Here is an 18,037-nt window from a genome sequence, read left to right on the forward strand (position 1 = left end):
CTAATGTTTGTATTTTTTAGTAGAGACGGAGTTTCACCACATTGGCCAGGATGGTCTTGATTTCTTGACTTCGTGATCCGCCCGCCTCGGCCTCCCAAAGTGCTGGGATTACAGGAATAAACCACCGATCCCAGCCCCACTGTTTCTTTAAACCTGCTTTGTAGTGATGGTCCTAAGTCTGCTCCCGGACAAATACTTTTCAGGATCCCTTGGAGGTGTTAGGAAGCCTTATAGCCACTGTACATAGTAAAACATGATTTCAATTAGGCACTTAAAATGTTCAGCTGGGTATTACCAATTTTTGTTTCTGTTTCTTTTTCTTTTTCTTTCTTTTTTTTTTTTTTTTTTGAAGCTTAAGGTATTTGTCCTTCCTGTCTGGGGTCTGCTGCAAGCGAAAAGAAATGGTGTTGTCTTTCTCTTCTGAAGTTTCTGATCCTTCCAGAATTAGAGCACAAGAAAGTGAAAGGCGACAGAAAATATGGTACTTGTCTCGTGTCAAAGCTGGCTTTGCACTCTCCCGTCTTCCATGTGGCCAGTGTTTAAATCTAGCTTTCTCCCAAAGCACTTTCGTGGGTTCTTCAGAGATCTGTGTGTGCATGTGTGTGCACGCACACACACACAAACACACACATACACACTCTGCTGCTGCTGCTGCAGTTCTCAGTGGCCTGGGCAAGTGCACCCCTCCCTGTCAGTTGCTTTTACCCTCCCCAGCCCCTCATGATGTAACAGTCCATTTCCAGTTTCTCTTCTGCTCAGGCTTGTTTACCCTCTGACATTCCTGTTGGTCAGGATCTAAAATGCTCTCCAAACCATCCCCCTATGTATGTGCCCCACCTTGGGTCTGTGAGAAACAGGTTCTTTGCCCACACAAGCTCTGAACAAATCCCAGCATCACAAAGCAGCTGCTAGCACATATGGTGGCTTCTACATTTTTTGGGCTGGAGTCAGAAATTAGACCACTCTGCCCCCCTAACTGCAGGAGAAGACATGTATCAAACTCTCCCAGGAGTCCCTTTCAAGCCCTTCTCATTAGGCTTGTAGTGAAACACAGGGACCCTCTTTCTTTTGGAGGGGGTACTCATAGCACACCAATACTTTGCACCAAATAAATCCTTTTCAGAAACATTCTCTTCATATCCAACAACTTCTTTTTTCCCCTTGATAGGGGGTGAGAGTTGATGAGTGCCTTAAGTGATGGTCAACTGTTTCCTATGAAAAACTGCATCATTGCTGGCACCTCACTTTGGTTTGACACGCATACTGCATATTGGAGCCTTACTGAAATTTCCAAATAACATGATGTTGTCAAACAAGGGATTTCAGGAACCAAGTGATTATTTTCTGAGTCTGAGTAGGTAATATCATTGTTCTCTTGTCTTCTATCAAGGAAGCTTAATTGTTCTCATCTCTAAAGTGGGCCTTCATCCTTTCCTTGCTCAGTAAGAGCAATAAGAAATGTTTTTTTTTTTTTTGAGACGGAGTTTCGCTTGTTACCCAGGCTGGAGTGCAATGGCGCGATCTCGGCTCACCGCAACCTCTGCCTCCCAGGTTCAAGCAATTCTCCTGCCTCAGCCTCCCAAGTAGCTGGGACTACAGGCGCGCGCCACCATGCCCAGCTAATTTTGTATTTTTTGTAGAGACGGGGTTTCACCATGTTGACCAGGATGGTCTCGATCTCTTGACCTCATGATCCGCCTGCCTCGGCCTCCACCCGAAGAAATCTTGAGAGTAAAGATGACTCTGGATGGACCACAGGCCCTCAGGAATAGTTAAGTAATCTACAGCGGAAGCTTCTTTCATAAAGAAGGCAAGTAGAGGTGAAGAGCATGATGGGAAGAAGAAAACTCTAATTTCATCAGTGTTTTTCCTTTTTTTATTTTGAGATGGAGTTTCGCTCTTGTCGCCCAGGCTGGAGTGCAATGGTGAGATCTTGGCTCACCACAACCTCCATCTCCCAGGTTCAAGCGATTCTCCTGCCTCAGCCTCCCAAATAGCTGGGATTACAGGCATGTGCCACCACACTTGGCTAATTTTGTATTTTTAGTAGAGACAGGGTTTCTCCACATTGGTCAGGCTGGTCTCAAACTCCTGACCTCAGATGATCAGCCCACCTCGACCTCCCAAAGTGCTGGGATTACAGGTGTGAGCCACTGTGGCCAGCCTCATCAGTGTTTTTCTAATCCCACCCCCACCTTGGTTTGGAGCTGTCCTCTTGTTATATGCAGGTCTCTATTATAGTCCCCAAAGCAATGCTTATGCAGAGCATAGCCAGCGGCTGCTGGGCTGCCTTCCCCAGCTTCTGTCAGAGAGATCAATAATCCTTCGTTCAGTGTTTCCCCGGTGTATTTGTATCTTTGTCTATGGGTTTAAGGTGGGAGGGGTAGATGTCATCGCCTTTGACAAAATGGCTGAATATCTTTACTTTATCATGATGAAAAGACTTCTTGGTCTTCCGGTTCAGAGCCAGAGCTTGCCTTGCAAGGAATTCAAAGGCTTTGATCTGAAGCTGCTGTCAAGCCAGCAGATGGAGTTGCAGTCCTTTTCTGTGTGCCGCTGGGCCCACTTGGGCTGGCGTGCAGCGTGATGCTGGGCCCAGGTCTGTGGCCAGAGGGGACAGGGAAATGAATACAAACGATGGCGCCTCATTGCCATAACTGTTTTCCTGTCTGCACAGGAGTTCAGTAAAATACGATCCTGGGAAGGTTGCTTTCATGTGTCTCTCTGGAATCACCGCAGAAGCAACTGTGAGGAGTGAGTGCTTGGATGCCTGAGATAACTGTAGGGCATGGGGCAGGGAAGATGCAGAGATGGCAGAACCAAGTCCTGGGCAGTGGAGGAACATGGCACAATTCCCTCACCCCTGCAAAGCGTCGTGGAGGAACAGGGACACAACCAGTGGCCCTTGGAGAGAGGACAGCCCTAAGAGGAAAGTTTAGACAATGATAGTGAATTACTATCTGCTTGACTCACTCTCTTCTGTCTGAATTGCAAGCACTGGCGTCCCTTTTACTAACATCTGTAGACTGCTTAGGAAATTTGCTTTGGGGCTAGTAGAATTTAAGCTTCCTCAAGATTACTTTTTCCTATTCTCTAAGCACCCCCACACAGCTTGACAGATAGTAGCTCTTAATAAATCACAGAGGCCTTAAGCGTGTTCCCACTGAGAACTCTTCTCTGCCCCTCTCCAGCCTACAGGAGGCCTTCTGTGAAAGGAACCCTCCCCACCTCCTCTCATAGCTTCAGAATAGAGGTGGGGTAGTGGATGGATTCCTACTCCCTGTGACTGTCCTCTCTGACCTTCTCTATCTAAAGAGCCCAAATTCAGAAGTAGGGGTGGACCTGAGGACCCAGCAGTATAGTCTCTCCAGCCCATGGCCTAACCACTGCAGAAGCCCAAAAAACCAGGGGGCAAGTGGGCCTCCTAGCTGGTCCTTTGCTCAATCCTGAAGGCCATCTGTGAAGGGAGTGGGGATGCTTTGGTTCTTAGCTGCAAAGCAGGTAGCATGGTCTCCTCTTCATTGGTAATCCAGAAGTGTCTGGCAAGTCTCTTGGCCACAGGCTTCCCTGGGGACCAGAGCTCTTTGAAGAGAAGAAAAGGTTCTAGGAACAAGAAAGCTGCTGCTCTTGATGAAAAAGTCAGAAGGGAAGAAAATGAGACTAACAAGGGCTGAAGAGAACTGTCTGTGGGCTGAAGAGAATGTTAATGGCTCTGCTCCCGAGCTTCAAAGCCTGAGCTGGGTAGGAGTGCATGCACATGCATCAGCTGTCACCTCCAGAATACTTACCAAGGACTGAGGCTTGCAAACATTCACAGCCTGATTTTCCCAGACCAAGCAGAGCATCTGCTAAGGCAGAAGAAAGAGAAGCCATTGGGAGATCCTAGGCCTGGTTCAGCTAGCTGGGGTTTAAACTTAACTCTTCCATATCAGACAACAAATGGGGTTCCCAGAGGAAGTTAGGTGCTGGGGAAATGACTGGTGGGGAAATGGCTGTCATGGAACAAATCTGGCTAATGCTTGTCTGTTTTTCCTGTTTACAAAACGGTAGCTGCTATGGACTGAATTGTGTGCCCCTAAAATTCATATGTTGAAGCCCTAATGCCCAGATGGTATTTGGAGATGGAGGCAATCAGATTAAAGTGAGGTCATGAAGATGGGGCCCTCAGGATGGGATTAGTGCTCTTAGAGGAAGAGACACCAGAGGGCTTCGTCTCGCTACTCTGCCTCCCTCCCTCCCCCTCATATTCCACCATCTTGGACTTCTAGCCTCTAGAACTGTAAGAAAATACATGTCTGTTGTTTAAGTCACCCAGTCTATGGTATTGTGTTACATCAGCCCAGGCCAACTAACATGTAGCTGTACTGGATGTTGTTGGTACCCTGCCCAGATCCCCTTTACCTTGTCAGTGTATCCATCCCCCAGCTGCCATTTGGGGCTCCAATAGCCCACAGATACCTCTTCCTCCAGAAAATTGCTCCCAGTGGATAGGAGACCCTTTGTCCCCTCCTGTGCCCGTCCCCTCCTGTTCCCATCCCCTTCAGGTTTCAGCCAAGAAGGTACAAAGGCCAACCCCTTTATTTTAAGAAAGGATCAATTCCTTGGTGCTATTTACGCTTTTGAGTTCCCCCCATGGAGTGAGGTTGAGGCTAAACACAAAGTTGCAGCCATATCCTTCTCTCCTACCCTTCCCTGCTTCCTTCATTCCCTTTCTTCTGAAGCCAGATCTCAATAAATCATGTGCCTTGAATCCTGTCTCAGGCTCTGCTTCTAGGGAACCTGACCTAATACAGCTGCTCTCCCAAGTGGCAGATTATTGAGCAACCCAAATGACTGTAGAGAACCCTGTGAGTATAGTGATGATGATGAATGCCCAATGACAACGAGCATTGGAAACAACAGCCCCTCTCCCTATGTTCAGAAAGCATAGATGAGTAAAGGCCCACTGAGAAAGAAGTGGAGTGTGTTTTTCTACAATAGATGGCTCCTTCAATAGGCATCTGGCAGACAGCTGTGCTAGCAAGGGTATAAATAGCCTTGTTAGCAGAGAGCCACAGGCTGAGGTTCCATGGGTTTAACCAGTAAAGGAAGCACATTGACTGGAAGAACCTTTGAGCCATGACTAGAGTCAGCTGGGTAGGTCTGTGCTCTGCCTGGGAGCCAGCTGTGTCCCGAGCACCACACTCCCCTGGGCAGAGTCCGGAGCTCTCTGGAAGGAAGCACAGTACCTGCCCAGGGAACTGTCTGCTCTGATGAAAGGCTGCAGGAACTCGGGTCTTTTCATCCCTCTGCTATGTTTTGCTCAGTCTCTTGGCCTCTTCATGATGTCATTTTGTTCTTGGGGCTTTCTTTTTAAATCTTTTTGCAATTTTTCCCTTTCATTTCCCTCTTCCTTCTTTTCTACCTCCTGCTTTCCTCTCTGAGCCCAGTCTTCATCATTAGGGACTGTGAGATTGGGTCTGGCTCCATTTTTTTTTTTTTTTTTTTGAGACGGAGTTTTTGCTCTTGTTACCCAGGCTGGAGTGCAATGGCGCGATCTCGGCTCACCGCAACCTCCGCCTCCTGGGTTCAGGCAATTCTCCTGCCTCAGCCTCCTGAGTAGCTGGAATTACAGGCACGCGCCACCATGCCCAGCTAATTTTTTGTATTAGTAGAGACGGGGTTTCACCATGTTGGCCAGGATGGTCTCGATCTCTTGACCTCGTGATCCACCCGCCTCGGCCTCCCAAAGTGCTGGGATTACAGGCTTGAGCCACCGCGCCCGGCCTTCCATTTTTTTTTTTTAAGACAGTGTCTTGCTCTGTCACCCAGGCTAGAGTGGAGTGGCGTGACCTCAGCCCACTGCAACCTCCACCTCCTGGGTTCAAGCAATTCTCCTGCCTTAGCCTCCCAAATAGCTGGGATTACAGGCGTGCACCATCATACTTGGCTAATTTTTGCATTTAAAGTAGAGATGGGGTTTCGCCATGTTGGCAAGGCTGGTCTTGAACTACTAACCTAAGGTGATCTGCCCGCTTCAGCCTCCCAAAGTGCTGGGATTACAGGCGTGAGCTGCCACGCCTGGCCAAGGTCTGGCTCCATTTTGGAAGGATGAGGGTGGATTCTTACTTTCTTCCAATAAAGCATCTCCAAGATAATTCCTTATTGCTTCTGTCACCTCTTAGAGCTTAACTTCAATGCACTGTTATGTTGAAGACCTCCTTCCCACTAGCAGTGAGGATGGTAAGGGAGTTGGTGAGGGGTCAAAGAATCCTCTCCTGCAAGGCCACTGGGGCATACCTTGATCTAACTATTTTGAAAATGTGAGACAGAGAGCACAGTAAATGTTTATCAAGATGCTCCCAAAGATTTAGGGATACACCTCAAATATCTCTGACCTCTTCAGCAAGCACTTAGTTGACTCACTATTTCTAGAATCAGAGTGGCTCCTGATTATTATTCTCAAGAGATCTGGAATCTTGTGTTTTGATTTAGAGGTGAAAAAGAAAACTTTGGATAACTCTTACCCATTTCCATAACTTTTCTCCCAGGTGTGGTGGCTCAAGCCTGTAACCCCAGCACTTTGGGAAGCTAAGGCAGGTGGATCACTTGAGCTCAGGAGTTCAAGACCAGCCAGGAGTTCAAGACCAGCCTGGCCAACATGGCAAAACCCATCTCTACTAAAAATACAAAATTAGCCTGGTGTGGTGGCAGGCGCCTGTAATTCTAGCTACTCAAGAGGCTGAGGGAGGAGAATCGCTTGAACCCAGGAGGCAGAGGTTACAGTGAGCTGAGATTGTGCCATTGTGACAACCTGGGCGACAAGAGCAAAATGCCATCTCACAAATGATGGGTTCAGCAGTCAATTATAAGTGGAACTTTCTAGATTCAGCTATGAGAAAAAGCAAGGTCAGTATAAGGGAGGATCAAATCAGTCCAGTTTCTGGTCATAGGGTCCAGAAAACCAGCTAGAGGTGTTGGAAAACCACGAGGAAGAGGCAGTCTTGCTATGAACCCAAGGGTTGTGCTAGGAGCAGCAGCTTGCACATAGCAGCACTCAGTTAATGTTTGTAGAATGGCTCCTCCAAGAGTCAGAAGGTCAAAGAGAAAGCTGAGAGAAGCAGGAAGAAACAAAAACTGAGGGCAGACTCTTGTGCTAAGCCAGAGTCCCACTCTTTCATCAAGCCACGTTCCCACCATTTGCCGGATTGTACATGGCTGACGCTCTAGGACTTTCCCACACTATATGAAAGTTGTTTTGTTGCCTTCATTCTAAACAGCAGGTAAAGTATTTGGCTTTCTAATAGTTCACAATGGAGGACAGGGCAGGGACCCAATAGAAATGACAGGTGATGCTTGTCTTGGGGACAGAGTCTTCAGAAACAGGCAGTCTTCTTCTTGAGAGTTAATTTTATTTTATTTTTTGAGAAAAAATTCACTCTGTCACCCAAGAGAGTGCAGTGGCACCATCTTGGCTCACTGCAGCCTCTGACTCCCAGGCTCCAGCAATCCTCCCATTTCAGTCTCCTAAGTAGCTGGGACTACAGGTGCATGCCATCAGGACCGGCTAATTTTTGTATTTTTTGTAGAGACAGGGTCATGCCATGTTTCCCAGGCTGGTCTTACACTCCTGGGCTCAAGCAATCCTCCTGCTTCATCGGCCCAAAGTGCTGGGATTACATGCATGCACTACCACGCCTGGCTAATTGTTTGTATTTTAGTAGAGATGGGGTTTCACCATGTTGGCCAGGAAGGTCTCTATCTCTTGACCTCTTGACCCGCCTGCCTCAGCCTCCCAAAGTGCTGGGATTACACATGTGAACCACCGTGCCCGGCCAAGAAAGATTCCATAGTGGGGCTCTTTAAGCAACATTTTCTTGAGCATGAGTGGGCTTTGGGAAATGAATGCTGATTTACCCTTCCCCCTGTCTTCCCTCCCATCTCTCCTTGCACAGCCTTTGTAGCTGATAGACAAGAAGGCATTAGTGTGTATTCCAGGGAAGCATGTGGGTTCTCAGGCCGGGAGGTGGCATTCAGCGACCTGGCCGGAGCACAATGTGGAAATGAAAAGATAAAAACCTGAGATATGTGATGAGGGCTACAGTTTGGAATAAATGGGTTCAGGCCCTCTGCCCAGTCAGCCGAATGCTCTGGCAGCTGCTACATTTAATGGACGACTCCATTAACATCTCCCTTAAGGGAGGGCTGTTGGGGGTGCAGGAAGGAGTGTGTGTGTGTGTGTGTGTGTGTGTGTGTGTGTGTGTGTAGAAACTAAATAGGCTTGGAGCTTTCCTCATGATCTCTTGGAGTCTATTCACAGTTATAAATCTGTTGTGTTGGCATTTTTGGTTTCTTGGGGAAGCTTTGTGGTTCCCTTTGTCTGTGTACCATACCCAGCTTTGGCAACTGAGGTGGAGCTGGGAAGGACAGCAATTTGGGTAGGGTAAAAAGGGGGCTCAGACCACCTGCCTTCTCAGCCCCACAGGCTAGGGAAGATGAGAAGGCATATATCTTTTCCTCTTTGTTTATTTGTTTGTTTTTGAGACAGAGTCTCTGTCACCCAGGATGAAGTGCAGTGGCACAATCAAGGCTCACTACAGCCTCGAACTCCTGGGCTCAAGTGATTCTCCCACCTCAGCCTCCTGAGCAGCTGGAACCACAGGCGCACACCACCATACCTGGTTAATTTTTAAATTTTTGTAGCAATGGGGTCTTCCTATGTTCCTGGCCTCAAGCAGTCCTCCCACCTCGGTCTCCCAGGGATTACAGGAGTTAGCCCTTTCCCCCTCGTAATGAAGAAATTGTGAACCTGGAATTCAAAAGATAAAAGCATGAAGGATTCTGCGGTGCCCTCAGAGCGCTTCTGGAATGATGCTGGCAGATGAGGAAAGGGGAGGGAGGGAATAGGTGGGCCCAGGATCTAGAACCATGGGGTCATGAGTGACAAGATACTGGCCACTGCAGGAGGAGACGAGGGACAGGTCTAAAGGGGGAACGTGGGAAGCAGACAGACTCAGCTGCCTGACGTGCTTAGGTTCAGGCTCTCTCCAGATGGAGAAAAGGAGGAAGTGCCTCTTCCCATGGCTAACGAATGAGACTGAAAACCTACCAGATAATTGTAGTGCCCAAGTCTTCCTGAGTCCCTTGAACACAGAGAACACAAAGGGTAGTAACAAGAAACCAGGTTTCCACTGAGAGATTTTCAGTCCTAGATCTTCCCACTCCAGTCTTTTAGCTACTGTCAGACCACATTAGGGCAGAATCTTGAATCCAACCATATCACAGCTGCTGGGGATTTCCCCAGAGGAAAGTGGTGTGACACGAGCGGGCAGAGCAGCTCTGATCCAAGACTTTGCTCCTGGCATCCCTGAATACCCTGACTAGCTTACCTCTTCTTAAAAGTTACTTCCAGAGGCAAACGTAGGTACTTGGGGATGGTGCCTACCCACAAACGCAGAACTGTGTATGACTTGCCCAGAGACAAGTTCTTAGATAAAGGCTGTGATTTGCAGCCATGGTGGCCTGACCCTGAGTTCTGGGTTAGCGGGGAGGCCAGGGTGGAGGGTACAGTGGACACAACCCTGGCTTAGAGGTGAAAAGTGCGGGGTTCAGGTCCTGATTCTACCCTGTGTAGCTGTGTGGTCTTGAGTTATTGCTAAGTTCTATAAGTTTTAGTTATTCATCTCTAAAATGGAAATAATAATACTTTCCTCAGAGTGTTGTTCTCAAAATCATATAAAATCACTTTGCAAAATGCTGTACTAATGGATGGAATGATTTCCTTTATTCATTCTGTCTTCCAGATCCAAAGGCTGCTCTTGGGAATGTGTGAAGGCTATTGGGTTCAAGGGAAGCATCTGGAAAGGGGAGTGTGTAGTGGGGGTAAGGAGAGAAGAAGGGAGGGTAAAAGATAGGGGAAGTGGTGATCCCTGTAGTCATGAGGACATGACATGAGCTTCTCACTCACACAGTAAGAGTCAATGAGCACCTGGTGGAGGCCACCGGCTTGAAATATCCAAGGGCCTGATGCTGCTCTGATACAGGGAGGGCAAACAGGGGCAGCCAGAAAATGGGGCTGCGAGCACGGGAAGAGAGTGAGGGGCAGATTCGGGATGAGGTTGCTGGCTGTGACTCTTCAGGCCTCGATCTCAGATTCTGGCTCTTCTTTTTTTTTTGAGATGGAGTCTCGCTCTGTTGCCCAGGCTGGAGTGCAGTGGCATGATCTTGGCTCGCTGCAACCTCCGCCTCCCGGGTTCAAGCGATTCTCCTGTCTCAGCCTTCTGAGTAGCTGGGGTTACAGGCACGCACTGCCACGCCCAGCTAATTTTTGTATTTTTATTAGAGATGGGGTTTCACCATGTTGGTCAGGTTGTTTTTGAACTCCTGACCTTGTGATCCACTTGCCTTGGCCTCCCAAAGTGCTGGGATTACAGGCATGAGCCACTGTGCCCAGCCCTGGCTCCTCTTTTTATGCATCTTGTCTGCCTTCACTCCCACTGCCAACATGTGGCCCTGCATTCCACTCCTAATTCTCCAGAGAGAGAACTTGATGCCCTCCCCTCACCAGGTTGCCCTTCTTCAGAGCTTGAACTCTCATTATACAGCACATGGCTGCATAGGATGAAAACAGTAGCTCGGGTTTTTGAGGGATTCCCATGCACCAGGTACAGTGCTAGGTGCTTATCTCACTAATATAATCCTCTAAACAACCCTACTGCAGTAGCTTCTAATATTTTCCCCATTGTGTAGATAAGCAAACTGAGAGGCTAGATAACCATCGAGTGGGAGAGCTAGGACTTGCATCCAGGCCCACTGGCTTCAGAGCCAGAGCTTGTAAGCAGCTTCCATGCTGCTTCCGAGGTAGGCCTGTGAGTGAAGCTGTGCCTCTAAGCAAGTGAGTGCTCTGTTCGGAGCTGTGAATGGGTATAGTATGAAAAGGGTTCCATGGCCATTTCAGGTTGATAAGCACTGAGGGGAGGGGCACATGGCTCCTTTGACATGTTCCAGTAGAGAAACTTTCTCCATTTGTTGACTTTGGAGTTTCTTTCCCAACATTATCTCAGCAGAGAACTCCTTTTTATTTTTTATTTTCTGCAACATGCCTACTAATCTACAGTGGACAACAGGACTACTGGTTTGGGAACCGCTCTCCTAGACTTATCCTCCACTCCACACCACTCAGCACCAGAGGTAGTGGCAGCTAAGATTTCTGCAGAGCACCAAGTGTTTGGTGGCCAGTCAGCTCAGATGGCAACCACAGGCTGCTAATTAACCAGGGTCAGGCAGCAGCTGCTGTCCCCGGGCTGATGAAGAAGCCATCCAATAGAGTTGGGTGATTTCTTTCTTTTTTTTTTTTTTTTTTTTTTTTTGAGACGGACGGAGTTTCGCTCTTGTTACCAGGCTGGAGTGCAATGGCGCGATCTCAGTTCACCACAACCTCCGCCTCCTGGGTTCAGGCAATTCTCCTGCCTCAGCCTCCTGAGTAGCTGGGATTACAGGCACGCACCACCATGCCCAGCTAATTTTTTTGTATTAGTAGAGACGGGGTTTCACCATGTTGACCAGGATGGTCTCGATCTCTTGACCTCGTGATCCACCCGCCTCGGCCTCCCAAAGTGCTGGGATTACAAGCTTGAGCCACCGCGCCCGGCCTGGGTGATTTATTTCTTGCTTTCATTTCCCTCTGTCACTGCTCTTGTCTGGACCCTTTACATGTCAAGTCTGCACTGTAACAACAGTTCCCTGACAAGTGTCCCTGCCAGCTGGTTCTTCCCTCCAGTCCACCCTACATACCTGGCCAGATCTGTCTTCCTAACATGAGGCTTGGAGCTTGCCACTCTCCTGTCCCGAATGTATTAATTTAGCTTTCAGGACTGTCTTGGTTCCCTGTTTTCCCTGCACACCCCTATGCTGTGGGTGCAGCTGAATCGTTTCAAGCCCCTCTCTGCTCGGCACATTCAGTTTCCTCTGGCCAGTGCTGGAAGAGTTCCTTCCTACCTCAGGAAGGGAGGGAGTTTCTTTCCCAACATTATCTAAGCAGAGAACTCCTTTTTAAAATTTTTTTTTATTTTTTCAACATGCCTACTAATCTACAATGGGCTACAGGACTACTGGTTTGGGAAATGCTCTCCTGTCACGGTCTTGTGTTCTCACTCAGTCACTTACCCATTCCATAAGCATTTATTTTGTGCCTATGTGCCAGATCCTGTGCTAGAATAATACACACTCCTTAACCTCCAGGAGCTAATGAAAACAGATACATATACAATGGAGTGATGTGTATTAAGATAGAGTGATACTCAGGGTTTTACAGGCAGGGACACTATGTCTGCCTAGGGCACAAAAGGCAAGTTGGAGTAGGATTTCTGGAGAAGGGGATGTTGACGCTTAAAGGATGAAACGGTGTTAGGCATTTGAAGGAATATGGTATGCCAGGAACTGGCCAAGGATGTGTTGGGTACCTGGATTTTTGCAGTAGGCTAAGCAGCCAGGTTCTCCCCAACCTCCCTGTCCTCAGGGAGCATCTCAGGCTAATTCTGCTGACCTGCAGAAGCCAGGTGAGGGGACAGCACTTGTTCTCATCAGGAGGTGGGGTCTAGAAGCTGAAAGAAGGAAAGGAGAACAATGCCTGACATGCTGCCTCCATCCTGTGGTTCAGGGACCGATTCCTCCTCCTCCCCAGCTCCCAAGTCTCCTCTAAGAGATACAGAGATTCAAGCAGTCTGGTTGCCAGGGGCAACCCCAGAAGGCAGCTTCATTCCAAAGGCAGACACTGAAGGCCCTACCCGAGGGCCTCATAGCCTGGCTCTGTTAGACAAGGGGTAGGTGGCTCACCTCGGCCAGTCCCCTTTGGGAAGTGACTGGACAGAGTCTGAGTGGCACGTGTGGAAGGCAGCCCTTCCAGCCATTCAGCAGGGCCCCGAGAAAAGAAAGGTGACCCACAAAACAGTAGATGGCATTTTAATCCACAAGAATACTTAATATGAGTAACATAACCTTGTTTTTTTGAGACGCAGTGTAATTTATTTCAGGCCTCGGGCTTAGTAACTAACCGCTGACAACCTGCAGGTCTGGTGCATGTGTGTGTAGGTCTGCAGTGTTAATGAGATTGTAGAAATGGTGGGTTTCTCTTGTTTGCAATTTTCCTGCTCTGATTTGAGGCTGTCCACCAGCAAGCTGCCCCTTTTCCTGAGCTAGGACTTGTGATCTGGGAATATGGACATTACCTAGAAGGCAGAGGGTGCAGACTCCTCTTAAGAGAGCATGTCTGGTACAAATGACATGCAATTGGGTTTAACGCTCACTGCTTCTTTCTCTTGTTCCTGTTATTCTGCCTGCTTACATTGCCCTCTGCTCTCCCAACAACAAGAGAAGCTTGTGCTATGTGGAGTCAGAACACCTGGGTTTGTTTTTGTTCTGTGACTTGGACGATGTATTTAATCATCTTGAGCTTCAGTGTTTTACCTGTGAAATGGAAGCAGTAACATCTGCCATACCCAATCACAGGCTTATTGCAAATATCAAATGAGATCATTGATGAGAAAGCGTTTTGTAAACTAAGTAATGAGGAGGAGGAGGAAGAGGAGAAAGTTGTTGAGTGGTTACTGTGCTAATTGTTGTTCTCTTTATTTATATTATCTCTTTTTCTTTTTCTTTCTTTCTTTTTTTTTTTTTTTGAGATGGAGTCTCACTCTGTCACCCAGGCTGGAGTGCAGTGGCATGATCTCGGCTCACTGCAGCCTCCATCTCCCTGGTTCTGGTGATTCTCCTGCCTCAGCCTCCTGGGTAGCTGGGACTACAGACGTGAGTGACCACACCCAGCTAATTTTTGTGTTTTTAGTAGAGATGGGGTTTCACCATGTTGGCCAGGCTGGTCTCAAACTCCTGATCTTGTGAACCGCCTGCCTTAGCTTCCCAAAATGGTAGGATTACAAGTGTGAGCCGCTGTGCTTGGCCTAGAGAGCCTTTAAGAGCAGAATCTTCCTGCTTTCTAATTTCTTCCAATTTATGTCAAATCACTGCTCTCTGGCCCAGCGTGTCCCAAACACATGAGCCTCCTTTCTCATCTCAGGGCCTGCCATGTCAGGTCTAGCTTAGGGCCTTTGCACTAGTTGTTCCCACAGCCTGGAAGCTGCTGCTCTGAGATTTTTGCCTGGCTGGCACCTTCTTATCATTCAAATTTTATCCAAAATCACAAATCTTTTCTGACCTCCCAATTTAAAATAGCTTCCTTAGGGGCAAAAACATAGACTGTACACATGTACTGGCTATTGTATGAAGACATGTCTCCGTAAGGATGCACAAGAAATTAACATTTTGTTGCTTATGGGGAAGGAAAGTGGATAGCTAGGAAACAGGGCAGGAAAAGAGACTTCTCTGCATATCTTTTTCTGTTTTTTTAAATGTAGGTTAAATATATTATCTATTCAAAAATTAATTAAAAAATATAAATAAAAAGAGAAAATAAAGTAGGCCCCTGCTGAGCTTCCTCCTTCCTTCTTTCCTTCCTTCCTTTCTCTCTCTTTCTTTCTTCTCTCTCTCTTTCTTTCTTTTTTAGAGACAGGGTCTCACTCTTTTGCCCAGACTGGAGTGCAGTGGTGTGATCACAGTTCACTGTAACTTCATGATCCTCTGGCCTCAGCCTTCCAAGTAACTAGGACCAACAGGTGTGCACCCGCCAGGTTTGCCTGGCTATTTTAAAATATATTTATTTTGTAGGAATAGGGGATCTTGCCATGTTACCCAGGATGGTCTCGAACTCCTGGCCTCAAGTAATCCTTCCAAAATGCTATGATTGCAGGAATGAACTACTGAGCTGGCCTGTTTATTTACTTTAAATTTTATTTACAAAACGGGTGGTGGGCAGATTTGGCCCATGGCTATAGCTTGCTGATCTGATCCTTGCTCTATCATATCTTATTTGATATTTATCCTGGCACTGATTATTGGTTTCCTCATTTCTTAGCTGCTTTCTCCCCATCCCCCCACACTAGAACGCAAGCCCCATGAAAGTAGGGTGCCTCTCTGTCTGGTTACCACCATATCCCTGCACCTGGAACCATTTCTGACTCATAAAGACTCAATAAATACTCTTCAAATGAATATTGGAATGAATTATGTTTGTCTGGGCTGAAGAGAAGAGCAGCCCTATTTGAAGGGAGATAAGATGAGATAAACTTCTGATGGCAGCCCCTCCAGGAAGAATCATTTCTAGTCTTGTCATCCTCAAGAAAGTCCAACCTGTAGTTCTTGTTTCGAGGAAGTGCTGCTCATGCATACTTCCTGACAGCAGATATGAAACTGAGTAGTACCTGTCCTCCTAGGACACGCTCCAGAGGAGAGGGAAACCAATGGATTAATCACTTTTTAATTTAAGAAGAAAATCACTTTACAGACACACACACACACACACACATACAAACACACACACACTCCAGGAGAGACCTCAGAGTCCAGAGAAGTCGCTCTGCTCAGTCGGCAAGTTGGGCTTTGCAGATTAACAGTCGCGCCCCGCCTGAGAGTATGGAGGAACCATGACTCTGACTACCAGCATGACATGGGGAACAGCCAGGACCTGGGGAGGAGGAGGAGGCGGGGGGAAGTGGGAGAAGGGAGTTTGGCACATTCCAATTTAGGCACATTCCCTGAACAAACAGCCTGAATCACCATGTGCTTATTAATTTAAAAACTCTCTAAATCAACACATTATTTGCCTGTCCAGGGCTGGGCTTTTCGCAGCCATGCAGCACACTGGCCAAGAAAGTGTGGGGTCCTGCAGAGAAACAGCTCTGGAGGAATCACCCGAGCCACTGAGCACTGCCTTGCAACACTTGGAAGACATGCAGAGGGTCTTCAGGCTGTGCTACTTTTGTTCCCTTGGAAGAAAGTCATAGGCAGATGTCTCTTCTACCTCCCCCAACACCTTCTTCAACACCAGACTCCCTCTTCAGCTCACTCAGAGGAAGCTGGGAAGTTTCCAGTGGCGCACTACTGAGAAGCAGTGGGAAGGACCAAGGTTACAAGTTCCCCAGGCATGGGGGGCGAACCCTGGCTCCTTCACTTGCTAGTCGTGTATTCCCTCTGTCTCTCTAGCTTTCTCTCTCTTTTGAGAGATAAGGTCTCACTATATTACCCAGGCTGAAGACTGGACTCCAACTCCTGACCTGGCTTCAAGTGATCCTCCTGCCTCAGTCTCTCAAGTAGCTGGGACTCCAGGCACACGCCACCACGCCTGGCTGTAATCTTGATCAAATCATGCAAAATCCCTGAACCACAGTTTTTTTTTTTTTTTTTTTTTTTTAACTTTTTCTACAGTAACACCCTGCCGAGCTATATAAATTAAAATAAAATAAAATAATGTGCCTAAAGCACAAGGGCTAGAGAAGCAGCCGGAGAGAGGTCTTGGGGAGGGAGGAGGGCAGGGTGTTGGCCCTCCAGTGGAGCAAGGAAAATGATGGGGCCCATCTTTGACTGGGTGCTTGCAGCTGAGCCCACAGAATCTCACATTTTATCCCCACACAGTAGGGAATGACCTTGACCTTCCTGACCCAGGATCTAGCTTGGCAACGTCGTTGGGTCCTCCGGTATTCAGGCCCATCACTTGGCTCTCACTGGCTGGTTCTCCTGGAGCTTTGAGAGCCCTCTGACAGGCCTCCTTTCAGAGTAGTGGTGCTTTCTCCTTCCCTCTTGTAGTGGTGTCTCTCCCTCAGACAAGTCCAGGGACCGCTGGCCATCAGCTGAACCCGAGGGAAGCGAGGCCACAGCCTATGAGATGTACCCCACACTTCCTCTGCCCCGCCCCCCAACCAGGATTGTGTCTGTGTTTTTCAGGGTGTGCTGCTGGAGCCCTGGGAGGAGGGGGTTGGGCAGCTGCTGTTGCTGCCGCTGGTGGTCCCTGTGCTTGAAGTGCCGGGTGGTATCGGAGTCCATGCGCCCAAGGCTTGCTACTCTCTCCTACCGCGAAGATGCCCAGCACCCAGCAACATTTTCTGGCCCAGCAGAGGGGTGAGAGATCAAAGGAGGGGGCCTGGGACATGCATTGCTTCAGGGCAGACCTATGCCAGTGTGACATGGGGTTTCCTGCCTGAGTGTTACTGACTGTGTGGCTGCGCCGACCACGCTCGTCTGGGGTGTGTGTGTGTGTGTCTATATGGGCAGGCGGGTGTGTGTGGGGGGGTGCACAGATGCTCTGGGTGTGTAGGAGGGTCAGCACTGGGGGGCTTCTGGGATTTGTCTGTGGCCTCATCTCCGCCCTCCCTGCTCCTGGAGGGGGAGCTGTAACTCAGCCCGGAGGCCACCTAGCTGATTCCCCTCCCCCCACCCACCAGCCGCTTGCTCTGTCACAACAAGAAGCTTTGGCAGAAAGGGAGGGGAGCGTGGGTGCTGCAGAGAGAAAAACACCCCAAAGTTTCAGAAAAAATGGCAGGAGAGATGCCAGCACCCAGGAGCAGGAGCCTTCTGCTTCTCACAGCCTGCACTGCAGGGCTGGGGGAGACCACGGTTTCCTTTCCTTCCTTCCTTTCTTCCCTCCCCGCCTTCACTGAGTGATATTCAGGAATAGGAAACCTTACAGTGAGGGGAGAAGGGGAACAAAGAGATTCTTTTCAGAGGGGTCATGGGATCTTTCTATATCCACCAGAAGACACAGTTCTGGGCTCTGCTTGCTCTGGGCAAAGAGTGTGTGTGTGTGTGTGTGTGTGTGTGTGTGTGTGTGTGTGTAGGAGAGAACAAAAGAGAGAGAGAAGGTGTGTGTTAGTGTGTTAGTTCATGCATGCCTGTGAGTAAATGTGTGTTAATATTTGTGTCTGAGTGTGGATGTGAAGTGTGTGTGTGTGTTGGGAAGCAGTAAAGATAAAAGCAGGCAGAACAAAATGAATCATATACAAGGTTGGTTAGATAGTTGCCCTTGGATAGTCCACACATGAATACTTGAAATTGACTGTTTGTGCAATAGGTTGGCCATTACTCAATATTTCGCAGCATTAGAATAAACGTGTACACAGTGAAATACCTCAAGATTGACCATTTTTCCTCATGCTTTTGAACTTAGGGTATTTCA

Source organism: Aotus nancymaae, unplaced genomic scaffold (assembly GCF_030222135.1).
Source record: "Aotus nancymaae isolate 86718 unplaced genomic scaffold, 86718_ANA_hifiasm-v0.15.2.pri h1tg000064l_1, whole genome shotgun sequence".
NCBI lineage: Eukaryota > Metazoa > Chordata > Mammalia > Primates > Aotidae > Aotus > Aotus nancymaae.